Raw genomic sequence first — 13,794 nt, forward strand, 5'->3', positions numbered from 1 at the left:
AAATACGTGTGGCAGGGCACCTTTAAAGCTGTAGTGCATAGTTTCTGTCTCACCCATGAGGAATTCTAGGTAATGACAACAACACTGTCATTGCATCCACATGACGCAAGCCTTCGGTGATTGTGCACCTTTCACTCACACACCCCTCCTCCAATGCGGACACGAAGGATTAAAAAAACATGGACTCTTCAGAAGAGGTCATTTTCACTCAAGCTTCTGCCTGTGAAAGTCGCCGGACTACACCATTTAGTAAACATAGCCATACTGACAAATACAGAGAGCGTTTTATTGTGCTGATAGGCTTAATTAGCTTTTGTATTAGTCTTGCATTGCCAGACCTTCCTCCACGGCGCTGCGGTGGAGGGTCCGGCTAGTCCACACAGCATTCTGGAATGGGAGAAAAACGTCCTCTGGTTTATTGGCATTTCCTTAAACCAATCACAATAGTCATGGGCGGCGCTAAGCCCCTGACACAATGACGGTGCCTCTCTAATATAGCCTTGGGAAGGAACTTGTTTTGGTGGAAGATGTGTACGTTCAAAAGTTGTTTTAGTCGTGCAACAGAAAAATCAGATTGGCTAGCTGTCTCGAATTACCCTGCAGAGATCTGAGGAGCAGTTAACCATAGTCCTCATAAATAGACCGGAGTTTAAAATGCATACACAAAGAAAGCGGAAGATGTGGGACATCCGGCAGAAATTCCGGCGGCACCTGAACAATCCCGGAAATGGAACGTTGTCGATTTGGCAATGGCTTAAATGTAACGGACGTCCATTAATATAAAATAGTTGCGCACTATAGTTTTAAAATGAGTCACGTAAAACTATTCAAATGAGGTCGTAATGTGACTTAATGGAGGTCACTGCGTCCTGGACTAAGGTCTGTAAAACTCATAGGTAAAACTCTGTTAATTTCAAAATGACATTTGACTTTTGGTTTCACGTGTGACATGAACATCAGTCTCCTGAGTGAAAGTCCTGTGTTTGTTTAACTCATCCAACACACCTAACTGCATCCTGAGTGAAATTTTGCGATCCTATACTTAGTGCCTCGCTTCCTCGTTTGCTCTCGAGATAATTACTACAGCCACGAGTGGTCACCGCCTAACAAGAAACGTGAATGTCGGTGGTGCTTGCATAATTGACCCATATGGTCGTTTTTATGGTGAGGACGAGCTGCAACATATGGTTGACAATAAGATGACAGAGATGTGAAATGCAGAAATTCTCCCCAGTCTCATCTCAAAATACATAGTTACAGTTTTATCAAGCACAACACCATTAGAGTGGATGCTCTGAGCAGTCAACTGTTTCCTACTTTAACTTCTCTCTCCATTTGCTTTTTATATTTCTCATTCCTTCACAAACATTTTGTTTTTGTTCATCCTGCAAACTATAAGCTTCTCCACTTTCATTTTCTTTCTTTCTTGTTTCTCTTTGTCACCTCTCAGCTTTCTTTTGGACTCTCTCTCAGTCACTTATTTTATTGTAATACTCCACTGACTGACTTAGATTGTTATTCTTAGTGTCTCTGTCTCAACTTTGTCCTTGCACAGCTGAACCGCTCCTCTTTGTGGAGCCATGGTTTTCTGTATCGGCCTGTCTTGATGGCTAGGTTGTGTTCACTGAGTCTGTAATTTGTCAAGGTAGTTTTTTGTTAAGTGTCACTGTGGTCAGGTAATCTGCCACACTCTACTGTCTCTTTAGAGCCCCCAAACACAACATTTTGCTTTGTGCTTATGTTTGTGTATTCCAATTAGGCATGTAGTTTTGTTTTTGGTGTGTTATAATTTGATAACTCTAATTGATTTGTTCTCAGACTGGCCCTGAGACAGAATAGGGTTAGAAAGTAAACTAAGTGTCAGAACCAGCTGGGTGAGGGGACTATTTTCTTCTCTCTCTCTCTCTCTCTCTCTCTCTCTCTCTCTCTCTCTCTCTCTCTCTTTCACACACACACACACACACACACACACACACACACACACACACACAGAGGCAGCGAAGCAGATGCGGATGACGTTCTGCACCAGCGAAGCAGAACAGTGTAGTTAGCCTGCTTGGCATGAAACAAAACGCTTCAGCACGGAACAGAACAGAGCACAGCAGGGCAGAGGGCTCTGTGGAGCAGCAGGGGCATCTCACATACTTGTCACGAGTTCAAGTCCAGAGTAGCACCTGTTGCTGCACATTGTTACCATCTCTCTCTCTCTCTCTCTCTCTCTCACACACACACACACACACACACACACACACACACACGCACACCCAGTCAAATATTTACCTGACAAAACTTTTGACAGTCATGGTTCCCAGACGATGAATCTTATTAACTTTGGCCTGCCAGTGCCCCCATTAGGCTGATATTTTAAGTGTTTAAGTGTCTCAACAAATGTTGGATAGATTGTCATGAACTTTGGTACGCATATGTATTAATCAAGATCATTTGGAATAATTGTGTTAATTCCTTAACTTTCCATGTAGCGCTGTACTGTGAGCAGATTGCTTGCATTGTATTGTAGTGAACAGTGAACTCCATGTTTACTTTCATATGTCAGCATGCTGCGTGTGACAAATGCAGGTCACCACATTCAAAGACAGACAGACAGCTGGACGCTCACTCGCTCACTCACTCACTCACTCACTCACTCACTCACTCACTCACTCACTCACAGATATTCCTGCCTGTATTAGTTGGATGCTGAGCGAGCATTAGGCTCAAAACAGCGTAACCTAACAGAGCAGTTAGAGTTGCTGTAGACTCTTATCTGTACATTGGCCTTGACTATGACTTATACTGTAAAATGGGTGTTAATAACTCAAACATTTTCTGCACATTTTGTTCAGGGTAGTGACTATTCCAGCATGAACTGGGCGAGAGGCAGGGTGTATCCTAAACAGTCTGGATGTGCCAGTCCATCCTAACGCACATACACCATTACGCTCACATTTGCACCTTCAGCCAAGTGGGAATTTCTGTATTCCGTTCTGTCTAACTTTGATATCTGCCTTCCTGTGCTTTACTGTGGTCTTGCTGTGCTGTACTGTACCATATCATGCTGTGATGAAATGTGATTTTACACGTAGTGCTTTGCCATTCCTTTGCTGTGCTGTGCTGTCCAATGCCGTTTTCTATTTGAGAATTGACGACGGTGGCATTGTCGCAGTGCTCAGTTTCGTATGCTTCAGTGATCGCAACTATACAATTCTTTGATGAGCAATTTGGAGCCATGCCATAACCATTTGAGAGTCCTGGAAACTGTATAACAGCAACTCTGACTCAGTGAACCACCCACAGTGTTGGAAATATACATTCAGTGTTGAGAAGGTTGAATAATAGCATTTTTTAGGGAAAGGTAAGAGCTATGTCCGACTGAGCTATGTTCCAGCTCTCTATAAGGACTGAAGGATAGTATATTTATTCTAACGCTGTTTGACTGTTTGGTTCACATCTTCGCTTTGAGTCCCACACAGTAAGGAGTTCTAAATATTTACATGTAGTGCAATTCATTTCAGCACTTGAGTGATAGCTGCTGCCTGAACTCCATTACTGAAAAACCCAATATAGCCAAATTAGAGGCATGTTGATTTATCTGGTAAGATTTAAGGTTATACTACAATAGATTTAATTTACAATAGATTTCATAATAACTCTATGATTCTTTGATAATTTGTTGGCCTCTGCATTCTCAACAAACAATACAAAAACATGTACAACAATCTATCTGTCTATATATTTGTGTATGTGTGTGTATGTACTTAAATGAAACTTAAATAACAAATAACGTAAATAATGTAGAAAAGTGCATGTGAGCACTTTTTCTACATTATTTAGTCCAGGCATGTTTCAATAAATGAAAGGATTTCTTTTGCCTTTTTTGTCCTCCTAATGGATTTGAGGAGAACAGCGGAGTGCTGGCTCGCTTTCACTGAATCATCACTTTCTAATTTGGGAAGCAACACATCTGCTACTAATTAACGAGACTGATTGAATCAAGGCTTTATGGGCACACACATGGGTGTGCGGACAGACGCACAAACACATACACACCCTCACTCACACAGGATAATTTCAGAAAGGAAGTACAGACAGTTTGGGAACACACGTTTTCTTTTTTAAGTTTCTGTGTCTTTGACGGCGAATATATCAGTGACATTGATGTTGTGTGTGTTTTACTCTCTTAGGGGGGTCCTATACTGTATTACTTAACATGACAGTATATGGTCAACCAACCCGTTCTCACTCTCAACTCGTAAAATACTGACGCTTTGTCAGTGGCTCTAAGCGTCAGATACCGACGCAAAAATAACCCAGCATCTAAACGGTAGTGAGTAGTATGAAATACCAAAAATCCCCATAACGAGGTTGGTTGGAGGGATGGATGGGTCAAACAACACAGGACAATCACCCAAGAGACTGCGGAGGATTTGTGTCCCGTTCTTGTCCCGCGTGTCACTAAAACGTACGTTTTGTAACCCCACCCACGATCTTTTCCTAAACCTAATTGTATCGTTCTTGTGCTGCATTTCGCTTTTGGACGCGCTGGGAGTGAGAATGTGTTGGGTCAACATGAAAAGACAATAACGTAAGCTGCAATAATGTCCAGAGTTGGGAATGAGAAGTTTTCGAAAAAAAATATATGTCTGATATCCTGTCAGCCCTGTGATAGTCCAGTGTGTACCGCGCAAACCTGAATAGGAGATATATATATATAGACTGTATATGCAGTGTTGTTCATTTGCATCACTTCAAAATCTTCTAAAACACAATATTTCATTAAGCCAAATGGTTTTGCAGGGACTTGGATGTCTATGTGGCATAATAGAGAGGTTTTTTCTATATATAGTATTTTTATTAGTATTTTATATATATATATATATATATATATATATATATATATGTGTATATATATATATACACATATATATATATATATACACACATATATATATATATACACACACATATATATATATATATATATATACACACATATATATATATATATATTCTTATTACCTACACACGAAGATAGACACAGGTTATCTGGCTGAGCACTTTACACCAATACATAAGGGACTGTTCATTATTTATTTAAGGGGCCACTGGAGGAGTTTTGGGACCTTTATGCTAAAAAGACTCGACCCTCCCCTCGCCAGTAATAATTTTTCTATGACCCTCCAAAATGATTTGAAAAAGAGGCTGTACCTCCTCATATGTGCTAGTTTGCGCTTAGCAAAGATGTACAGATGCCATTTGATATTGTTTTTTACAGCTATGACATACACGAGTTAACCTCTGCATTCTCATCTTACACATCCCACTCCTCTGTTATGGTGTGGTGGCCATTTCAGTAGATTTACTCACTAACATTGTTGTGGAAACACCATAAGCATGGAAACTAAATGCACACTTCCTGCATTACTTCAAATATTAAGATACTCCTCTAGTAAACTAGTATTCATATGAAATAAAACAATAAAACATTGAGACCATTCTGGTTGCTATGGACTTGTCACTAGGCTTCCTCTGTCATTGTATATTTTAGCACATAGGTAAAGCTGCGGAAGCTGAACATTATATTCCAAAACACATATGTTTATTTTTAAAGCAGATTTTAAATTACATTGTAACAATTTAACAATTCGCCCTTATGAAATCCAATCGCGGCACGGCTGTTTTGGAACGCAATAGACAGACGCTTAAATTCAACTAAAATGTAACGGTGAACAATCAGTGTTGGACCTACAGTCTGTTGAGATGTCTCTCCAAACGCAGAAATGAAGCGCAGTCACACCATAAAACGTTAAGACACGTTAAGAAAAAAGATCCGTATTTTGCCGTAATCCAATGACACGAAAAAAAAAAGTAATCCACAGCGATCAGTAGATCCACAAAAAGGGTCACGGTGTATCCAGCTAGGCCTATACGAGCGTCAGCCAGCTCCGAACAGGTGAACGAGGCCTCTCCACTTCGTTGTTTAAACAAAGTGGAATAAACGTATAAAAGTCCAAATCTACACAAAACCCGCAATCAATTAGTAACCCTCCCCTCAACAAAGAATAAAAAGACATGACCCTCCCCTATTTTCCTCCGGTGGTCCATTCCATAAATACCGAACAGTCCCTAAGGTCAAGTCTCGAGAAACTTTCTATGATTTTTTTTTCTGAGCGCTCTCTTTCTGTCTATCTATAGCTGCTGTGTGTTTTGCACATCTAATTCCCTAACACAGCGAACAAGTGATAAGGATGATTACAAGTTAATCAAAGTAAACAGAGGGCAATCTGTTGTAATGTACTATTCAAACACCATTACCTGAACGTCAAACTTTAATTAAAAGTAAACCAAATGTGATTAGGGTTGATTTTGAGGATACTGTGACCTGACACATTAACCCTTAGTCCAGTCATCTTTCCACATTCTTTGGTATCATATGTTTTATTCTATTTTCATGAAATGTATCGACTGTGTGAACATCATGCAGGGTGAGAGTATGCTGGTCATGTTTACTCAACGTCAGCCTCAAATGATTTATGCAGGATTTTTTCTTGGCAAAATACTTATGAATATGCAATATACATCCTGTTATAAGTTTAAGAAACTGTTTACTTTCAAATTCTATACTGCTATTTGTACAAGCGTGTAAAGACTATTTGTTAAGTGATATAAAAGATAACTAAAAACACTGTAGTTAGCCATATACCAAATCTCTATTCACTACAATGTCTTTGCAATTTTGGATGATTCAGACATGCAGTATATGCATTCATGATTACTTTACTTAGCTCTCAGAAAAATAACTTCAGCTGAGAATAGATTACTCACTCATGGGCACTGGCTACAGAGATGAATAACCTGAGCCTAATAGCATTTATTTTATTCCAAATATAATAGCACAGTGACCTATGCTGAACCTCCAGAGTCCAGGATACAGAATGAAAAAACAACAACTTGTTTTGTCTCCCTGACCTCTCCTCTCGGATGGTCTTTCTCCACCTGTCACTCAGTCATGCTCTCTCTATTGACTTTTCCTCTCCTCCTTATCTTCTTCCCATCACTCTTCCCCAGCCTGAGCCCCGGGAGATAGACATTCGCCAACTTTCCTGTCCTCCATTTACTGATCTCCTTCAGTCTATCTCAAACTTCCACCCCTCCCCCCACACATCTCTCCCCCCTCCTCTCTCTCTAAATCACATTCAGTATTGCCTAAGAACAGTATTGCCAACGCGTTTTTGCCAAATGTAAGTTTAGTCATTCAGAATATTCCACATCATACATATATGTTTATACTGTACACTTTACTATGTTATATAAACATTACTCTCTCTTTCTCTGTCAGTCTCTGCTCCATCCCTCTCTCTACTCTTCAGGAGTGATGGGTGACCATGTTGTGGTGGTGTCGGGGTCCCTACCACTCTCTCCATCGCTGCACTCGGTGATAGCCAACCATGATTTGACTTTCTCTCTGTCAGTCTATGTTGCTCTCTCTCTCTCTCTCGCTCTATCTCTCTCTCTCTCTCTCTCTGTCCATTCCCTCACTAATAGATGGCCATGGTGGGGTGGATGTGCCAGGAGAGGTATTCCTGTTGGCTCCATTAAACTGTAACCTTGCTACTCTGAAGCACAATGCTATAACATATCTGTCTCTCTTTCCCTCACCCTGATTCTCTCATGGAAATAAACAGGTACTCTGGGAGTTTGCTTCACTTCGTTGTTATATCATAGTTTTCTTAAAAACATCCCTTGCCGGAAAAACATAATAACCAACCTATTTATGAGCAGTTACATCACTTTACCAATTACTAAACAGCAGAAGTAATTAGTTACAGTACTTTTACGTTACGTGCCTTTTCGCCTTAAGGTGCCATCCAAACAACTCTATCCAAGATGCCACGTCTACATGCCACATTCTCTGTATTCAACATGTAATAAAAAGGAAAATGAGACATTATGATTCAATAAGCAGCAAAGCTTTGGAGGTATGATTTGGAGGTATTTAACTAGCTAAGCACCTAGCTTAGTGTTCCAGAAGTCTGGTCTTCACAGCGAAGCACCGACTCTGAACAAAACCCAGCTAATTCCTGAATTTAGTCTTTTCAGGGAATTGCTAGCCAACGAAGAAGACACAACACAGGTGTTGGATAGGGGGGAACAAGATGTTGATATGGTGATGAGCTGGCGAAAAAACTAATTCTTCTTCTTATTTTGTCATTACAAAAAAGACAGAAAAACTGAATTCTTGTAAGACTATCTCCCCCAGACTAGGTTGAGGTGTTTCCAAGGGCTGACTGATTTATAGCAGTAATCTATGTAAAGATTTACTTTCAGAAAATAAACTGTTTTATGGTCACTACGGTTTGAGATTTTGACCTTTTGCGCTGAGAAATGCATTGGGCTAAAGGCCTCGTCTGTTCTTCTATTCTACACCTACTGGGTGATTTCTCTGTATTAACAAGAGTCACCTCTGTTTTAACTCCATTCTGCATTTAGAAATGGGAGTGTGTTGTGACATGAATAGGCTTAATATATCTCCATAAAAGATAATGAAGACACGTGTGTACTTCACCAGTAAAGTCGATGAACTAACTTCTGTTCCAATATTCACTCCTAATCCTCTCTGTGAAACAAGCTTGTAGGCTTCTTAATGAAATACTTACCTGGGGCATTAATCAATGCCAATGAATTACTGGATTGGGCGATGGCTCATCTATCAGCTTGTGGCAATGATCTCATGATCAGCTGAATTATTGATTGACTGGTTCATTGACTGGTTGGCCAATGTTGAACTGACAAGGGCAAAGACGCTGTGGGGAGAGGACAGGGTGTTGATGTGTGATTGTCACACATCAACACCCGTAGCAGACATACACACAGGCACTAAGAATATTTATTATATGATTATTAAGTGACAGGCAAAAAAGAGTCAATCCTCACATCAACTGTTTCCAAAAGCTGGATATGACAATAACAGTGACATGACACCCCTGTGAGACACCAATAACAACTGTGAAACCAAAAGGGCCAAATGCGCAGCTGTGATTTTTGGAACTAGAGTAGACTAAATGTAGTAAGAGTTGACACCTCCAGAGACCAGGCAGTACACATCTTATCATAATTATGCAACTTTTGGTCATCATAAATAATGTACAGTAAGAGTCACAGCATTATATTCTCTCCAAATGAACGTATGGTTTGGAGTAAAGCTTTGACATTTAAAACTATGCCTTTAAGAGTTCAGTTACACAATATGTCTGACATATAAAAAAAACAACAAAAAAAACAGTTTCATTAATAACAGGATAATTAGACCAGTCAGGAGTTAGTCCCATTAGAACAGCATGGATTGACTGTAAATGTATCACTAAAGATATGCTTTTACTTCATGATTTCACTAGCAGTGTGTAGCCAACAATTTATACAGAATGCCTGTGTGACTAACATTAATCATAGATTTGTTGCTGTGTTGAATGTACTGATGTGTTGACTGATTGTATTTCTCTCAACTTGTATGCTCATTTTTTAAGACAGAATCCCTTGCGGCAATAAAGTATGGTCCTTCTTTCTGTCTTGCTCATGCTGTGTTCCCTATACCCCTCTTTTCGCTGTTTATCTCATGTTCTTTTTTTCTACAATTAATTTTCTCTTTTTTCCTCACCTCACTGTCCATTCCTTGTACACCTTTCTCCAAGGACCAAACACACTTGTCCTGTTTAGAAATCACACAACAGGTTTAGTGTAGTATCCTTTTGAACTCCTCCTCTAATCATACCTTCTCTCCAAATTTGGTGACTTGTGGAAAAAAAAGATTAAAAAAATGGCTTACCAGGCTGAGTGACAGTCTCACACACACACACACACACACACACACACACACACACACACACACACACACACTCAACTTATTGTCAACTATATTGTGATGTTGATCGACAAAGAGAGCAGTCACGCAGAGAAATGATAAGAAACAAATTGTCGAGGATTCGGGAGGGTGGCAGGCAGGGAAGAGACAGTTATGAGGGGGACGATAACGTTTGTGTGTGTGTGTGTGTGTGTGTGTGTGTGTGTGTGTGTGTGTGGGAGAGAGAGAGAGAGAGAGAGAGAGAGAGAGAGAGAGAGAGGGAGAGAGAGAGAGAGAGGAGGGAGCAACATGGATGTGAGATAAGTGTGTGTGTGTGTGTGTGTGTGTAAGGGAACAAGAGAGTTAGAGTGAGAGAGATCAGAGCATGTTGAGATGAGCTTTTGGCTTTTCTCTCTGAGGATAAAGCTTGTTCTGGCCTTGTGCTGCTGAGTCCCGCTGCAGCACTGTCCATGGTGCTGAAGCGGCTGGAGGGTCTTCCGCCTCTCTTTATCTCACTCCCTCCTTTCCTCTCTTACATTTTATCGCCTCCTCTCTGTCTTTATCTCTTGTGCCCTCTTATTGCCTTCTCTATCTCTCCCTCTCAACTTCACAGACGCTTTATTGTTATGAAACACAGCATGTTGCCACGGCAATGTCAACACATTCAGTATTGAAATGACAGTAGTCAAACACCACAAAGCAGCAACAAATACACAATGAATATAAAAAGGAGGTATGAAAATGAGTAAATCTAAAAATGTTGGGTATAAATAGCAAATTATTTCCAACAAATTGTCATGTTTTTTGTCGTGTGTTTTTTTTTGCATTGAAATTGTTTTTCTCTATGACACATAGGGCTGCAACTAAAGAAGACTACCCTCAGCAGAAAATGTACAGCATTGATAATTTATTCAAATGCATGAACCCATTACATGTTTATGTTTTCCCTTTCTTCTATCCGTTGTTTCCAGGAGGCAAAGACAGAAATACTTATTATACCACCTCACAGCCTCTTAGTGAGGAGACCAGGGTGGGTGGTTGGGTTACACATGTGACTATGAAATGGGAAACCAGTGTTTGTATCTTTTCCCATCAAAGTCAGTGTTGTTTTCTTTTGAACATGATGTTTCCGAACCTCAACCAAGTGGTTTTGTTAACCATGACCACGATTGATGCCTAATTGTAAGTGTCAGGCGTAACTTAACCTAACCAACTATAGCGAGCAGTGCCAGGTTACAAATGGTCCACATGGGTTGTTTTGACAGGCAGTAACAAAGGACCTATTACCTTGTTTAGTTTGAAAGACATGATAAACTATATTTCATTATTTTCATTCATCTTTTTGTTATTTTTCAGATTAATCCAATAGTTTTTTCATCTATGAAAAATCAGATTGTCATGAAAAATGCCCATTGCCATTTCCCAGAAGCCCCAGCTGACACAAAAAACTGGAAACAAAAAAATGTTGAACATCTTTGCTTGATTGACGTCTTTAGATTCCTGTCTGTTGATCGACGAAGCACTTAATCAACTAATTATGTATGTGCTAATGACATATTTAACTGCAGTGGCTACTCTTTTTTTAATCCCAGAATGTAATTGTTATGGGGTTTTAGGAATAAAAAGTAGATATTGGCTTGAATTAGGGGACGTAAACATCTTGCCTACCAAGTGCCTTGCATAAGGAAGTGCCCCCTCACCTTTCCTTTGGAGCAGTGTGATCACAGCCTGTCCTCAGTTCTGTGTTCACTGAGTCTGTAGTTTTTTCCTCCAGGGTCTATTACTCACACTGGTCTGGTAGTCTGCCAATATGTAGGCCTACTGTCTATTTAGGGATTAATGTGTTTCCAGTTTGCGTGAGAATTGTGTTATTTTCTCCATATTTGTCTTTTTCTTTGTTAAAATTTGTTTTTTGACAGATGCCATTAAAGGTCCAATGTGTAGGAATTTCTCCCATCTAGCGTTGAGATCATATATCGCAATCAACTCTCTTGTGCCACGCAATTCAAAGTACGTATTACAGCTACGGTAGCCTTCACGCTTCAAAAAGTCGGTCTCTTGCTTTTTTCAATATCCTTTTTCTTTTTCTGGGCGAAGAAGAAGACTCCTGTTCCTGAAATTTGGATTTTGAATACGTGTGGTCCTCCATGTTTCCTTCTTCAAACTTGCCGGGGCCGGGAAGCGACGATACCCATTAGCAGCACCTGTGAGTTTATCATGTGACAGCGAAAACGCGAAAGGCGGAGCAGTATGTCCTGTATGTCCCTTACCGGCTAACGTATTTCAAGATGGCGCATGAATATGGAGCGTCTATCCCAGTTCATGCAAATGAAAATATAAAATTTCAAGCCAATAGGAATACTCGGAATTGATGGTGGTGGTAAATAGTCATGAAAAAGGACAAGTTTGTGAACGGGCAACACAGATTTTGATAATGAACAACTAAACGCATTACATACTGGACCTTTAAGGGTTAGCTTGACTGAATGAAGCAGTAGGACCAGCTGGCTGATGAAACCTAAGCTTTGGCTCTGTACAGTGGTGAGAATAACAGGTGCTGTTTGCTAAATGATTGTGAAATTTGATAGCTCATGTTTGATTGTTTTTAGAAAATATTGGACATTTCTGAGGGCAGTAAAGATTTGCAGAATTTTACAATCAACACTCATCTCTTATCTCAATCACCCTGTTTCCAATTCTTTTGTTTACACTTGCTCATGAACTCAATGGCATAGCTTGATTTGTATACAATTGTATTTGTATATACACCAATATCTACACAGCTCTTATAACTCAGCGGGATCCTTCAGGTCAGTGATTATTTTTCATTTGAGGATCTCAAAATGAGTAAATTTGGTTTCTCCCTGGGGACACCCACTGTAATTAAAACATTGCTACTTTGCATAGGAACCATCAGAAACAAGGCTCTGACCCATTTTCTTGTCCTGACCAATAGTAAAGGAAATGCTGCTGCAGGCTTATTAAAATGTCTTCATACTACACCTTCAAATGCCACCAGAAGTGACTTTTATGCATGTTGTTTCCCAAAATAAACTTCCAAAACCGCTTCACCTTACATTTGTCTCTCACTCGGTCCATCTCTTTCTCACACACACACACACACACACACACACACACACACACACACACACACACACACACACACACACACACACATTTATTTAGCTTTAATTAGACTGACCTTTAGCATATATAGCCCAGAGCTGTTTCTACTTAGATTCAAGTTATAGAACATGAAGCAAAACGACCTATCAGATAATTGTAGAACACTCACTTTATAATCCATGAAATCCTGTAGAATCCGTAAAGTGAGCATACCAATCTGCCTCCTGTGCCGGCTGTTTCAATCATTTCTGATGCTAGCCTTCATTACTGCAGCTACTGATTAACCGTGCCATCAAATGCTTCGGTTATCTGTGTCAAAGAGGAAGTCAGATATTTCTGCATCTACTGTATAGCAGTGGCCACTAAACAAAAAGGTCTATGTCAAATGGCACAGTCATTTTGAATGGCATAGCATCCTAAACTATGAAAGTGTGACAAAACAGGTAACATGGTTGCAAATTGGTGACATGCTGCCAGTCTATAATAATAAAGTGAAAATAATCAGCCACATATAACTCAAATAAAAACACCATGGCTGTTATTGAGCAAACAATCTAGTGCCAGCAGCTGGTTAGCTTAGCATAAAGACAGGAAACAGGGGGAAACAACTAGCCTGGCTCTGTCCGAATGTGATGAAATCCACAACCAGCAATTTTACAGCTCCCTATCTCATTTGTTTAATATGTACAAACAATGTAAAAACAATATGTTGTAGTTTTATGGCCAGTATGTGCCATATGATTGGTTGGCCAAAGTAAATTATTGGATTCTGGTTGTCAACGATATACAGTAGGTTGCCGGCTGCTAGCGGTAGCTTTATATACAGTATACCT

This window comes from Sander lucioperca, chromosome 5 (genome assembly GCF_008315115.2).
Source record: "Sander lucioperca isolate FBNREF2018 chromosome 5, SLUC_FBN_1.2, whole genome shotgun sequence".
NCBI classification, from domain to species: domain Eukaryota; kingdom Metazoa; phylum Chordata; class Actinopteri; order Perciformes; family Percidae; genus Sander; species Sander lucioperca.